The 15,584-nt window shown below is 38.9% G+C and overlaps 1 long non-coding RNA gene across 1 annotated transcript in view; it reads right to left on the reverse strand.

Annotated features, from left to right (window-relative positions):
• LOC139225635 (uncharacterized) overlaps positions 1-633 on the reverse strand; it is a 223,735-nt gene extending 223,102 nt beyond the window's left edge. The window contains exons 1-2 of the long non-coding RNA XR_011587158.1: positions 559-633; positions 373-525 (exon numbers count right to left, since the gene is read on the reverse strand). This is a non-coding gene — a long non-coding RNA (uncharacterized lncRNA). The remainder of the gene's footprint in view (positions 1-372; positions 526-558) is intronic.
• Positions 634-15,584: the final 14,951 nt, after the last annotated feature.

A 15,584-nucleotide genomic window follows, 5' to 3' on the forward strand; every position in this document is an offset into this window, starting at 1 on the left:
GTCTTATCACGTTTGTGTTTTAACCGTATGTTCTATATTTAACTAAACTTACTGACTGTGAAATATAGCAGGAGAGGGCATCATACTGACATGCTAGCATTTCAAGAGAAAGAACAAAAAATATCTTCAAAGTAGATGTTTGTGTTTCTCACTAACTTTATAACTGTATATTCTGATGCCTGATAATGAAAATACTGTGTGAACAATTTAAATCAAGACTCGAAATGATCTGTATTAGAAGTGCTGTTGACCAGTACTTAAATAGGCGCGAATGAATGTTGAGTATTCGTGATATCCAAATTAAAAAAATTAAAAAAAAAAAGCATTGCTGCACCTGCTAGAGTTCACTTAACTCACCACTGAGACCCACACAAGCTGCTTTGTACTGTATGTGTGCAGGCAGCAGTGGTAAGTGCTCAAAATGTGGCGTACAAACACATGTGATGTAAAAGTTGAGTGCCTTGGTCAGAAAGTGAATTCACATGTCTTGTTTGAATTAGGACACACACACACACACACACACACCTGCTTCTTGTCCCACTTGTCTTATTATTACACTGAAACGGCCCAGTAGTTAGCAAAACAGATCGGCATTAAAGATGCTTTTGTTTTTGGGAAATGCAACCCTAACCAACCCAAACGTCCCAGAAACATTTTTAACATTTCATTTGTCATATTTAGTCTATTTATTCTGTCCTAACATGGCTTTTTTTTTTTAAATCTGTGTTGTGCATGTAGTTTTGGTGCTTAAAGCGTGTCTCTTCAACAATCTCGATATTTTGTTACATTTTCATCATTTGTATTTTTTCCCCCTCATGGGTTACTAACATTTTCCATGTGGTAATTCGTTTTTAAGAGTTGGCCTGTATGTGGATGGTTGATGGTTACCATCAAGGGATCAGATTTGTAATCTTCCTTGTCCAATAAACCATTTTTAGCAAAAAGAACAATTTGTTTACTTTTCCTTTCTGTAATCTTCTGTCTAGTTATGTGTGCAAGAGTGCACGGTACGTGCAGCACTCCCAAGAGTTTCTAATACATTACGTATTCTCAAATAATTCCACCTACATTTTAAATGACAACACACTGAATTTCATGTATTTTAGAAACTAACTTACATTGATGAGACCTTGTGAACTTTTAGCTGTCTGAGACCGCTCAATAGCTCTAAATCTCCTCATGTATTTGTCACTAACCTGTTTTAAGTGCTTTTTGTCATCTACATGAACAGTGTACTCTTCAGACTTCAGTTTCTCTGATTTTAAAAGACCTGCTTTTGGAACTTAGTGACCTCCCAGTTGGTCAATCAGCTGTATATTGAATGAGACAGACCCTCTATTGACCCTAATCAGACTCAGACACACTCTTATACTGTATACAAAGTGCTGCAGCTGGCTCCCAGATGCAGCAGTGCAGGGAAAGTGGAACACAGAGGGTTAAATCCAGACCAAGAAGAGTGGCTCTGTCAGAAATACCCTGAATACTTCATCTAATCCAACTCCAAGATGTAATGAAGAGACCTGCCAGCAGCAATTTTTTTTTTTTACCTTTCGCCAGATCTTGTTCAATCTCAAGTGGTAATCAAGCTGGGTCCTCAGTACAACTTCAAAAGAAAAGCTCTTTTTCACACAGAAAATGATCAAATGATTTTGGAGAGGTTGCCTTATGATATTTTGTCGTTCATTTAACTGTCTGGAGGAGATCAGTGCTCTCCGGGTAGTGCAGGTGTCTGTTACTTTGTGTATCTTTAACCTCTTGATGTTATCTTACTTGCACAGCCTGTTTTAGTCCTTTTTCGGCTTGTTTGCCCCATAATCAGATCTTGCTTTGAAACTTTCTATCCCTCTGAGAGTGTTGCTATGGTGTGGCACCCTGCCAGAAAAAAGGCTGATGGTGCCAGAAGAATTTGTAGTGTTCTGACTACTGTTTACACCGGGTGTGTCTTCGCTCACTTGCGCCACCTCATTTCAATTCCAACGACTGTTGTACATATTTCAGACTGTCATAAACAACTTTCATCACAGGCAATGAAACTAAAGGATGCTTTTGATGAGGATTATTATCTCAAGCGGAGTTTAAATATCCGTCAATGTTTCCAGTATTTAAGAATTTGGCTATTCTTTCAAGGAAAGTCTATAAATGAACAACTGCTTATGACAATATATGTGGCTATAATTTCCTGATTCTTAAAAGCTCAAATATATGAGGTAATGCTTAATTTACCAAGTGAACTGACTCAGAATATTGCCTCTTTTTATATAATGCCAAATAACATAAACATTAAGAAATTATCTAACATTAAAATAAAGTACTGCCATTTAAGAGACATTTAATGGAGATATAAATACAAAGTTATTTCTATTGCAAAGTATGTAAACATCACTATTGTAGCCTCTCCGCTCTATGCGTACATCGTTCTACATGCATACAACAAACATACATGCAATGACATCATTGCTGTCTCATCCCATCCCACCAAAAAGTTTGGCTCTTACATGGATTCCAGCTGCATTTATCTCCAATTTCCTTCCATCTGGTTTGAATTCCATTCAAAGCCACTCCTGATAAAAACAGGCTTTACTTTGCAAAACGCAATACAGCGATACAGGATATGGTTAAAATTCAAGGCGAGTGTGTGCAGGGCAGGGTCAGTGCTAATCAGCTGTAATGATTTTGTGTGATCATTAGGACCTTCGTGATAGCAGTGGAAAGAGCTATCCCACATATTGTCTCATGAACTCAAGTAAAAATTTGTATGGGGTATCAGGGGATTTTGACATATGGTTAACATACTGAAATGTTACACTCTTAAGAGGCAGTTTGATCCTGAAATGCATTTTTTCATAAAGAAGAAATTTAACCCCTGTCGGATTAGAAAGATTAAAATGTGTTACAAATGGATGGACCAAAAAGTTAAAACTTATTTGTTTCCCATTTGGTGAATAAATCCTACATCAAGGTGTAACCCAAAGGACTTTAAGGTTCATTTAAGGTTAATTTATCTTCATCATACTCTGTCCACACTTCTGTGTCTGTTCCCAAATAATGAAACCCATTGTTTAAACTTCTTGGAAAGTTACATTAATTGAATGTGATAATTTACTGACACACTATTATATGGCGATATGTGTAGCTTAGAATTTACTCATCACTTTTGTTATTATAAAATGGGATCAAATGAATGTAAATGTAATGTTGTCAGGCTGCCCAGAGTGCACAGAGGTACAGACAAATAAATGTATGAAAAATGCTTCATAGGTCCTTTTGATGTTTATGTACAGTTCATGATGGTAGCCAGAGAATAGCCACAACTCATTGGCCATGCCACCATCATATATGTTGTACTTATTCTTCACACACGCCTTTGATACAGGATTCAAAAGACACTCATTACTACAAGATTACCAGAGCATGATAAATCCCGTTGCTTTATGATTCTCTTGTCAACACACCATGTCAAAATGAGGCTAGACAGCCTCGGGAACATTACCTCAGGATCCAGAGGCTCAAAATAAAGAGATCATACAGGGGAAAAGACATCATGCGTCAAACGATGATTCGTGAACACATCAAAGGGAAGCATCTGTTTCTCAACCTTGGAGGACTCTGGAAAAGAAGAAGTCCAGGCTCTGATACAACAGATACAATGTCTCAAAAAGTGAGCTGTAAGCCCATATGTAGTACAGTATATCTATACCTGTCACCAACAGAGAGGACACACAGCTTTGTACAGTGTCAACAGATATAAATTTCTGAAGGCTTGACAGAACTTGAGATTTAATTTCTTTTTTTCATCTTCTTTTTGTTACAATGAAGAAGTTATAAGTAAAAAAAATGGCACCAGAGGAGCCAGAACTGAAGTGACGTGAACAAACTGTGTGTGTAAAATTAAGGAGGCGTCATTTAAATATGCATGTAAGTATTTATCCAACTGTAGGCATGTACTGTAAGTGGAAAAGAGAAGGGAGGCTGAAATTGAACCCTGAGGAGCTCCGCTAGTAACTTATGCTGAAGAAGAGTTGATGGAGAATGTCATATACACTGTGAGAAGAATCAGAGACACTTGTCTGCTCTTTTGTTTTTAGTTTTACTCTTTAGTTTGATCTTTTTCAATGATTTTTCAATGCTTTATATTTTATAAACCCACGGACACGTACACCCTGGATTGGTATAGACAGTGGATGGATTGGAATGTACATACAGAAACAAATGAACGTATGTGGAAAAAATGACAAAATGTGAAAAATATGACATTAACATCTAACACAAAGTGACATTTTGTTCATTATCCCAACTTAGCAACAACATAATCCTTGACGCTTTAATAATACCATACCTATGGTATGAGGACACATAGACCATACATATACATTTATTAATATGTATATAAACAACATAAAGCAGTTACGTCACACGTTTGTCATATTTTGTCACCTTTTTTGTGAAAATTCCTTCATTTTTGCATAATAAAGAAATTATCCCATTGAAAAATATATATAATGTTTATTAATATATAAATTAATAATTCTTTCTTAAAATATATGTCATTGCAACATCCAGAGTGTCCATTCTGTGGCAGAGCAGCCTGGATACACTTTAGCACACAGTTGCTTCATGGTTGATAAACAGCAGATTCACTTCACGAGGGCTCTGTGATTACACAGCAGGCAATATTCCTTAAATTAGAGTTGCTGTGATAGGGACATATTTCTAAATTATTGTATCCAGACATCTGAATCTGTGTCCCATATTCAGTCTTATTGTGAAGCAGTTCAAGGTTTTGTCTCTTGACTGTGTCACAGGCTGTCATCTCAGTTACTCTGGTTTCTATCTTTGCGACAGAGTGTTTAACTTTTAACAAACACTGCATCAGACTTAATTGGATTGAATATTGGAGTAACTTGCTGTTTTGCTGTAGGTGGTTTTTGGATATATTTTGAATTGACTAAACCTCTGTCAGACCCTTCAGCATGACTCCTTTTTATTTAGTCAGTCATGCCAATTTTTATTTGGAATTCAGCAGTTTATTGAACCTGGACAGTTTATAAGCAGTCAGCACGTTTCTGCTCTATACCAAACTTTTTTTTTTCCTACAGATGTTCTACAATGTGTGTGTTCACAGGTGGTATTCAATGGAAGAACAAGAGCACTGCTGGCATAAAACACCCAGCTCAGCAGATGACATTGTTGGCTCGAGGATTGTTTGATTGCAGCAAAGTATTTCTTGATATAATAAGTCCTCTTATTCTGACAGATAGTGTAACCCAGACCACTGCCAGGGGTACAAGGTCAGCAGGGTCAGGAGGTTTAACAGATATCATGCCTTTGAGAAACCAGTACATGGAAAAAGGAAATGTGCAATGTGAGAAATACAACAAGCCTGTAATGTCAAGGCATGGTGCAAATTGACTACAGAGGCATTGAAAAACAAAGGGAAGAGAGGTTACTATGGGCCATATTATCATTACGTAGTAAGGTGAGGACAGAATTGTAATCATTCAAATGCAAATGCTAATCTAATGCTAATCAACCGCTCTAAAATATCATATGCTGATAACAAGTGGTTTTAACAGTCGCAAAGGAGGTCCCAGAAGTCACGCTGCTCACTAGACATGACTGCACCAAAGGATGGATGTCCATTTTGGCTGGTAAACCCATAATTAAGACGATCTGGTGTTGGACCCTCAGCAGTTAGAAGCTCCGATAGATGACAAATCTGGTGACTCTTTACATCCATATGACATCTGCACTCCGATGCAACTGCGAAGGCTATTTACAGTGATGTTTTTTTGTCTGACCTGAGGAGGGTTTGGGTGAACTATGGCTTTACACTTTCATCTTGTGCATCAAAACAGTCGTTTCACAAAAAAAGGCATACACACAATAAAGAGAGCTTAATTATAATGTGGAGATAATTATTTTTTCTTATTGATGTGGGCGATGGCAAACTTAAAATAACTGCCCCGTTTTGGGAGGACATAGATAAAATTTGGAGTGCAGTTGTTTGTCCTGAATCGCAATGCAGCACAATGAAGTGACTCGAGCATGGCGGCGGCATCTGGACATGGAAATCAGTGCACGTTTTCCCAAGAAGCTGCAGGGAGGGCTGCTCCTCCTACTCAGCATGGCTTTCAGTGTATGGGAGGTACGACTACTTCAGCTTCTACAGCAGCTTGTACCCAAAGGTCTCTGAACAAATTGAGTTTGAAGGTTGAGGTTGAATGAAATTAACCAGTAAAGGAGTAACTAACAAACAAATTCACCCATGTGAGAGTGAATAGAGTAAATGGACACAGATAAAGCCAGACCACTTGTTAAATCAAAGCTGTGGTGCCCTTAAGGTAAAGTTATATGTCCACTTGTATACCACATAACAGGCCATTGTATGCATTAGCCTACATTGCATGCTAAATAAATCAGTTCTGGCAGGACAAGAATCACACTGTGCTGAGACAGCTGTCCAACCACACCCATCATATCTTGGGGGATTTGATCAGGCAGCCAGTTAAAGGCCTTCACACTGTCACTCACTCTGTACACTGACGTTTGCTTGTTGCTGCTGCTACTGCTGCTGTTGGTAGAAGCCACCTTCACCCCTGCCTCCACCTGCTTTTGTTTTTCTCAGTTGCACAAATCTTAGACTGTGTTTATTTCTAGGTTTACTTTCTCCCTGTGTGCTGTTTATCATGCTGTATTCCATATTTTTACGCCTTGTTGTCACAAAAGGGAGCATACTGCACTCTGAAAAACATGCTGCCATCAATTTCGTTTAACACTATGCAACATTTTTGATTTGACCGAGAGTTTAAATATCACGCAGCGTAGAATAATAACGCTTCCAAAAGGCCTAATTACACCCCAATCTGTGTCTTACAAATGCACTCAATGGTCAATATAAAAGTTTTAACTAAGCAAAAATACTTTGAACAGTGACAGAGGCAAATTAGTTTAACCATTTTGATTTGACTTTAAAAACCAGAAGCAGATAGAGCTGGTGGTGAGTATCAGTCAGTCAGCTAATTGATACCAGGCGAGTTAGCTGACCGCTCAGGAGAGTCAGGTAGACTGATGATCGCACAGACTGGAATATTTTTCACAGCAGAAACTTCTCATAGTGGGAAAAACACAACTGTTACTAATAACATTAATGATGCATCTGTTTTATTCCAATATCACAGTCAACCATGGCAGTGTAACAGTGGACCAGCATACACAATACCAGGACCCTGAAACAGAAGCAGCTACATGGAATTCAGTCACTAACATTATTATTTACACTTGTGCTTTTCTGGAAGAAAAAAAAATCTGTTGCTCATATCTCAACTTCATCGCTTAAATTATAGATGTAGAGTATCACCTTAAATTAACTGACTTAGATTAGCACTGCTGTTTCTACTGATATTTTCTATACTTATATGGCAGCTGGTTTGTATAATCCAGCATCCATATGCTGTTGCCCCCGATCATATTCTGTGAGTCATAAATCACGTGCTGCAGTTCACCCTGAGTTCATGAGGTCGACTCTTACATGAAGACATAATGAGTACCTGTGATTGACTTCCAGCCACATTTGCCTGCAAAAAAGTGTGGTGATGCGGTTTCAGCGTCTCCCTGGCACAGCTCACTCTGGCAATCTCAAGTTCCCCCATATCATCAGATGTACTGCTATCCGATGCCACGATTGTATTTGTCTTGGACATTGTTCTAGCTTTGATCATAAATTGCAGTAATTACTCGGGGCCTTATCCTTCCCTCTGGAAACAATGCGTGGAACAGGAGAAGCCGGCGCGTACACAAGACCTGACACAGAGGCCTACAGTATGTGGGAGCACCAGTGAGAGGATAAATAGCCTGACTAAATGCAGCCTTTATGTTTTTCATCCACGCTGCACTTCGCAGCTCAGCTACCAGGGTGCAGCCACTTAGCAGTGGATCACTTAAGTCCGGATGTGCTAACGAAACAGGGTGTTCTGTAATTGAATCAGATCTCTTTCTGCCTCCTCCTCCGCCTTCCCTTTCCTTTTATCCTGAAGTTTCTAAGCACAAATAAATAAATGAGGAGAACCTGAGACGCGACTTGGGGATTGGTCATTATGAACCCTGGAAAACAGCAGCAATCAGGACTAACAACAGGCTGTGTGATTCATTTTGGTCCCTGAATAGTACAGGGGCCACACATTTAACCCCCCACTTGCCACATGGCCTTTCATCTACTTCACGCAAAAATTATGTCCTTTGTTGTGTCCTCTCAACAGGAAACAAACATGTTTGAATTCCAAGTCCTGCATGCATATCGTGATTTAATTTTGTAATTAGAATTCCTGTCATAGTACACTGTAACTTACTGGAATATCATGAACCTCTGTCTCTGGGAATTAAACATCAGTCCGCGGTGGAACCTCAGTGTGGTTATCCAAAAATATGGTGACAGAAATTCCAGAAATTCTCTATTTATAACCATAAAACCTTTAATGATGTGAGATCTAACCCTTCCTGTGGTGTTAGGACACGTTTTTTTTGAGCCAAAGAGGTTATGAGGTATGTATGGTATATTTTTGGCTGTAATGTTTAAAATCACATGAGCTCTGGGAGCCAGCAACATATGACCTGATATATTTTCATTGTCTTTGTGAGATTGTCCTCCTTGGAAGAACAATAGCATCAGTCGTTTCAGCAAGTGCCTCAAAATGACCAATTAAAACCATAGCCAGATAGCTGTCACATGATAAAGTAGATTTATTTTTCTGCAGTGATTCGTAAATGTTTTGGAAGGCAGTCCTTCCTGCTGAGGTAGAGGTGCCAGAAATCGGTTGTGACGTGGGCACAGGACTTATTTTGTTGTTTAATTTGGAGGATGGTTTGGACTTTGTTGAATGTAAGCTGTCTTTGTAAAAGACCAGCGTCATATCTGCAGCAGCAGTTGACAAAACAAAGATCCATTTAGTTGTTGTTCTGGAGCTTCTGGAGCAGCAGATTGAGTTTCTCACCTCAAAGCACCTTGAGGTGAGACTGTTTTGTCAACTGCTGTTTTCCAGGGTCAAGAATGAAACTGTCATACCCAACCTTTCGGGAAACGTGGATCAGAAATCTTATGAGCGGCAAACATCAGCGGTGTCATGTAGCGTTGTGTATCCTGTACCACCCACCATACAGAAAGCAGAGCTAGTCAAGGTAAAGAAGGGAGCATCATAATAGTGCAACTTTTTAGGTTGAGTTGACGTGTGTTGAAGCTGGAAAATAGGGCAGTGGTCAATCCTGTGCTTGGATAGAAAACAATGAGTCGCGGTATACACGTTAAAGATGTGACACAGATGTGAGTTGGCCTGTAGAGGTGCTCAGAATCACAGAAAGTTTCACCTACATTTCCATGGCAAATCAGTCAAACTCAATCTGCTGATGAGGACCGTGTGATACTGTTGAAAACTCTGGATCAGCTACTAAACAGACCTTGAAGTTGTTTGGTCAACTTGTTTTAACAGGCAGTGGCAACCTGATAAAAAGTAGACGTTCATGACCCAGAGCATGTACATGATGGCTGCCTTACACTGAAAACTCCCCACATATTTTGTTATTCAGTTACTACCCAGCCACAAGCTGAGACATACACTCATCTAATGTCAAAAATATGACTGGGATTTGACCATTGTTACTGGGATTTGAGTCAAAATTCAAAATGGGTAATCTAGGGAATATCATACTTCCAGGAATTTAAAACCAAATTCCATACGCTTTAGTTTGAGATAAAAGCTGTATCTAAGTATCTAATAAAGTTTATGGGAACTCTAAACCCTGACCAAAAGCAGTGCTACAAAATGAAGTGACTGTTAACAGAGCAGATCTTTGCCAGTGCCCCTGAGAAAGCTTATTTTGATGGAAAACAAGACTGAATGTGATTTCAGAGAGAGCCCCAGTCTTCCAGTGTATTGTGCAACACTTGGGCTCTGCTGATTTCCACAACATTTCTTATTGGAAAACATCCTCAGTACACAGGGAGGGAAATATGCACCCACCAACAGTATCAAATGTGTATCCCGAGGGAGGTCATTACTGTGATGTGGTACGTTGAGATGCCAACGTGTAATGATCCACCTCAAGACGGTTTGTTCACTGTCTTCTGCAAGTGAACACTGCTGTGCAGTATAAATACTTTTGACATTTCCAGGGCCAGGATTTAATGTTGTTCACACAGATCAATTTGCCCTTGCCTGTTACCACACAAATACCAAAGAGGAAAATCATATTCTCATTTAAACGCTGAGCTCAGAGCAGAGTTATGGTTAAAACTTTGAATTTTGCTACCACAAAAAGCATTGTATCTATGCCAGCAGATCACAGCCTTTTATAATAATACCAATTACATTTCTTTTATTTCTCCATTTTATTTACAAAAACATATGAAAGTACTACCAGAATAATGAAATTTGATATATGTATGTTCTCCATAGCCACTGACAAATAAATCACATCACAACAGGAAAGAAACCCTATTAGCACTGATTTGATGATTCGAATTAAAAAAGGCATATTCTTGTTTTAAATAGTTAACATGACAAATATACAAGCAAACAGCAACATTAACATTCGAGTTTGTGTGTCAGTGTGATAAAAGTAAGTCCAATATTCATTTGTTATTGCTCTGTTATGGTCTCCACCACCTCCTGAAAGAAATATCTGGCTCTTGAGCTGCTAAATGCTCTGCTATATCCACCTGCCGTTTAGTGCTGAGCAGGTAGCATACAGTACATTTTATCAGAGCTTTTTCATTGACAACAGCTGATTGCTGCAGTCAAAATTAAGCAGCGAGAATGAGTCAGTATAGTAAAGTTGTGGGTAGAAAAAACAAAACAATGAGCTGAAAGACAATGAAGAAGAAAAAGCGAAGCGAGAAATAATTCTCTGTCACTACAAGCAACACCCTTTCATATTCCACATTATCATTTGACCCATTGTTGAAATAAAAAAATACTGACCAGTGCAGCTTTAAAATGAGGTTAAATATGAAATCTAGTCTCAGAGAGGCTGTTTAAACAGTGACCAAATGATCTAAAAAACTTTCACTTTTCACTGTATGCTAACACATAAAGTTGCTTGTATGAACCTGATCCAAGCTCATTCTAAATGGCACTGTGTTTTTTCATGTTTTCTGTGGTTTCTGAGAATCAAACAAAGTCTATTGTAATAAACTGCCCACAGATTAATTGTGCTGTACATCAAGGTGAAGTTAATGCCCTGAAATTTAATTTTGTTTACTATTCCCTTAAAAGTAAAGCATTTATCCAGCTCTGTGCGGTTGGACTTTTTAGCCTGAGGCTCAGTTTGCTCTTTCAGTCATCAGTTGTGTCACAGCCTGAACCTCAACATTATAATATTATCCTGCATTAGCCCCGGGGATGAGGACCTCCAGTAGATGAACACCCTGTCTGCTGGTGTACATGTGCTCAAAATACACACAAGCAGTAATATCATACAGAGTGTAAACAGATTAAAAAAAAAATCTTTCAGTATTTGGAGTTCTTTCCCAGGAACCAAGTTTGTTTTCTACAACAACAACCCATTCAAAAAGCTTGCTGTTATGCTCACTGTTATCACTATATTTCCATTTGGTACATTTTATCGACCAAATTTGCATTCAGTGTTGTCTCAGACTCAACTGTAGAAATTCATTTATGACATATTCACAAAACATACTCACAGACATACTGACAAAATCACTGAATGACTCGTGCATGAGAGCATAATGAAAGTCAGACTGCCCACTCAAGTGTTATGTGTTTTACATGAATTGCTTCTGGCTCTGGCTTCAAATTTAATCGACAGATATAAGAGTGGTACAGATTTTTCCTCTAACTTGGCAAGAAAATTAAGTGTATTTCCCAAATTGTTGAGATCAGTAGAAGCAGAGTAGGAGTATCCGGCACGATTTCACCTACTTTCGAGCTTCATAGAGAAAAAAAATCTGAAGAGGTCGAAACTTCATGTCATGTTGTGTTGCTGGAGTTTACAAGGTGATGTTGCAAGGAGTTCTGACCTCTCCTAATTGTTGAATCACTTTAATGTAATAATCTTAAGATGTTAAATATTGTGTTTGTGGTAAATACAAGCTCCATTGACTGAGATGTGTTGGACAGCTCTGGAAAAAGCTAGGAAGACAAACTTGAGCTAAGATTTCTTCCATCTTTTCAGGAAACATTTAGTAATATTGAGCAGCTCAAATTATTGGCTTTCACAGCAACTAAACTACCAAATCTAACCATCAAGCCCAAAGACAGCCAATGCTTTGTGGCCAAAAAGTAAGATTTCAAGACAACTCAGAAATACTTACCCAAAGTTGTCTTACTGCAGGCTTAATGTAATATGTTTGTGATCAATTATGGGCACAATGTGAAGACATTCAGTGAGCAGAGTAACCATGCACTACTGATGAAATGACAATGATTCCCATGTTGTTACTGACAAGTTAAAACATTGATTGTCCAAAATGTCAGCTCTTCATAAATTCAGAATAAGAGCTTCTTTTTTAACTTAATGACAATATGTCTTTAACTTCACCCAGTGGGTTTTAAAGGGACTTTCTAACTTCAAAGGCTCAGAACATTTCTCCTAACCAAATACATAAACCTCCAAATTGAAGCGAAAACATGATGAGTTAAGTTATTGCATGACAACAGCAAATCGCAAATATCACACACGAAGAAGACGGCTTCACCAGAACTCAACTCTGTTTTGTTGGTCCAGAGTTTTTGGTGAGTAGCAAGCTGTTTCTTCACGTTTGATTCTTTTTATTGCCTGCATCGTACCAGCACTGAACTATGCTGCTGTGGAGGAAATTTACTCATAATTACTGGTGTAATCATGGATTAACATTCATTTACATTGGGAGAAGGGATCCAAACAAAATAATTCACAGCTTTTATAGGAATTAAACAGGCAAATTAAATGCAGAGTTTAGTTTCTGGTGTACCAGCGAATATCCAGAAAATATCAGATGACAAGAAGACTTTTCAGCCAATTTCTATAAACAGATATCTGCATATGAATAACAGGTAATTTAAAAAGCCAATGAAAAGCTAAAGATGAAAGCTGAGGGGTTCAGAGACTGCATTTAGGTCACTGCTGTCGGTCTCTTTTGCTCTCTACGCAGACTGTTGCTCAAACATGATTGGCTAATATTACATTTGTAAGACAGTAGATGGGAAATAATATTATGGGGCATGCTCTATATGACTTACTCTGCCAGCCATAGTTGGGAAAGTGGAGAGAAGTTTAGAAAGAGAGTAGAAAAATAAGTTTTCAAGAAGCGTTAGTGTGTTGCAGCTGTTTCGGATGCCACGTATTGTGTGTAACCGAGAAGATGGCAACCATAAAGTTCCCTAAACACTGATAGAACAGGAGGGAACCAGAGCTAAGGGTCAATGTAAGAAATAATCCAAGTGATACTGTGAACAGTAGCGGTGTTACGAACAGAAACCACAACGCTTCCAACACTAAAATCTTGCCCCTCGCCTACAGATTCTACATTCATATGCAGATATCTGTTTAAGGAGATTGATGTTTAAATAACAGCAAGTGAAGCAGTTCTAGTCCACTCAAGTAAACAAAACCAGGAGAGGTCCTTACTTTTACTACAGATGTGTCGGGGGAAGCTGAGTGCTGCAATCCTGGATTGAACCTTTACTTAAATGGAACATTTTTGACTCCAGCTTGTGTGATTCAACTTAGTCGTTCAGTAGCTTGTGTGATGGCCCGACTGACTGAAAACACATACAGGTGGCAGTGTGGGATTCCTCTTGGAAAAAACTTTTCTCGGAAAAGGTATTTCAGATACTGCAACCACTGTTCACAAGAAATCAAACTCCTGTGCAATTACTGGCTCATGAGTTGACCTCTCTATTCTCAGACCAACACTGACACATCATCTCTTCTTGTAATGACTGCACATGGCATCATAAAAGGATGTTTATGTATCAGACCTGTGATCTGCTTCAACCGCAAAACTCTGTGGGCTCGGTGAACATGAAAATCTGTCTCAATAACACAGGACTTTGGCATTTTACATGCCTCAATTCAAGGCAGCTGTGAGAATTAATAGATGAAAGTAGGTTCTAATTGTTTAGAAGGAGTTACTAATCTTTTATGCATGTTTTGTGCTCACAGTCAGAGACGATTTTTGCCGGAGGGTTTAATGTAATACATGTAGGTGAAGCGGTCTGATTTCACATGGCCTAGAGCTATTAAGTTATAAAAAAGAATTCTGGGAAATGTTTTGAGTGTCATTTACATGCAAGAAAGGGGACATTTTGTTCCTCACTGTCGCCTGAGGAATGGATCTTCTCTTTGTGCTGTGGCTTTCCAAACTGACCACAGACACTTTGTTCACTTTCTCAAGGCAGAATTCCAACCAACGTCCACGGCATCTGCACAGTGACTGAGGAACAAAACATGCCCAATATGCATCACATGTGCCTCCAAAAGCTCCCCGGGGAGGTGATGGGTCACCATGCCTCTCAGAGACTCCCAAGGCTCCTTGAGCATTTGAGTGTTGTCAAAACCACCATGACAAATATGGCTCTGCACCACAATTAGGGCCAACTGAAATTTTACCAAACATTGCAGAAAACTACAGTGCGTTCATGACATGCTCTCTGAAAATGAGAATTTAAATGAACTTTCTTTGACGGAGCTGTGTTGTTCTCACTGCCAACCCAACCGTTACCATTTAATTTGGTTTGACTCAGTGCTTTTTAGTGTCTTTCTAATGTTTTTGAGACAGTCAGTGTAAATCAATGGTCTTTTCAAGTAGCAGACCTCCACGAAGTCTAACATCTGCTATGTAAATATGCTTGCCCCACACAGCTCTGCTTCACATCACTCATCACGTTGTGGTGTCATCTCATGCAGTCACAGAAGCTGTCTTGTATAATTGTAACCAACCTTGCATTCTGCCGCATCACTTGTCCACTGCCAGGGTATTTTCATATTTGTCGAGGTCAACTTTCAGGTCTTTTACGCTTTATTGCTCTTGTACGTGAGAGTGGCTGAGCGCCTGGCATCTATTACAGCACATATTGGATGCACACACGTACAGAGACACAGAGGTAAACACACTGAATCACACTAAGTTTGTGTAGTCATAGTTGTCATAGCTTCCCTACTTGCACGTGGATCTTATAAAGCTGGAGTCAACAGCCCTTTTCATCTTTTATCTTGGGTTTGATTTTTTTGCTGGGTCTTGTTGCCAGTGACACATTGTTTGAAACCAGTGGCGTTGCTGGAAGCAACAAGTGCCTTGGCTTTGACTTTCATGAGTTAAAACAGAAACGTCACTGCACACATTTTAGACACTCAGAGTACAAGACACTTTAAGGAATATTCTTGCGTTTTCCAGTCTTCTTCCTACAGGTCATGCCAACTTTGCACTCCCTACCCCAGTTGTAGAGATCTGAAAGCGTAATATCTTTCCCAAGAAAAGAAGCTTTACAGAAATTTCTATCTTACATAAATAATATAAAATACTGGTCCCTGAGTCTGAACTTAAGTGGTTTAGCCATTGTATTCAAGGACTTTGGCTAAGGTTAGTGAAAGAT

Source organism: Pempheris klunzingeri, chromosome 3 (assembly GCF_042242105.1).
Source record: "Pempheris klunzingeri isolate RE-2024b chromosome 3, fPemKlu1.hap1, whole genome shotgun sequence".
NCBI classification, from domain to species: Eukaryota; Metazoa; Chordata; class Actinopteri; order Acropomatiformes; family Pempheridae; genus Pempheris; species Pempheris klunzingeri.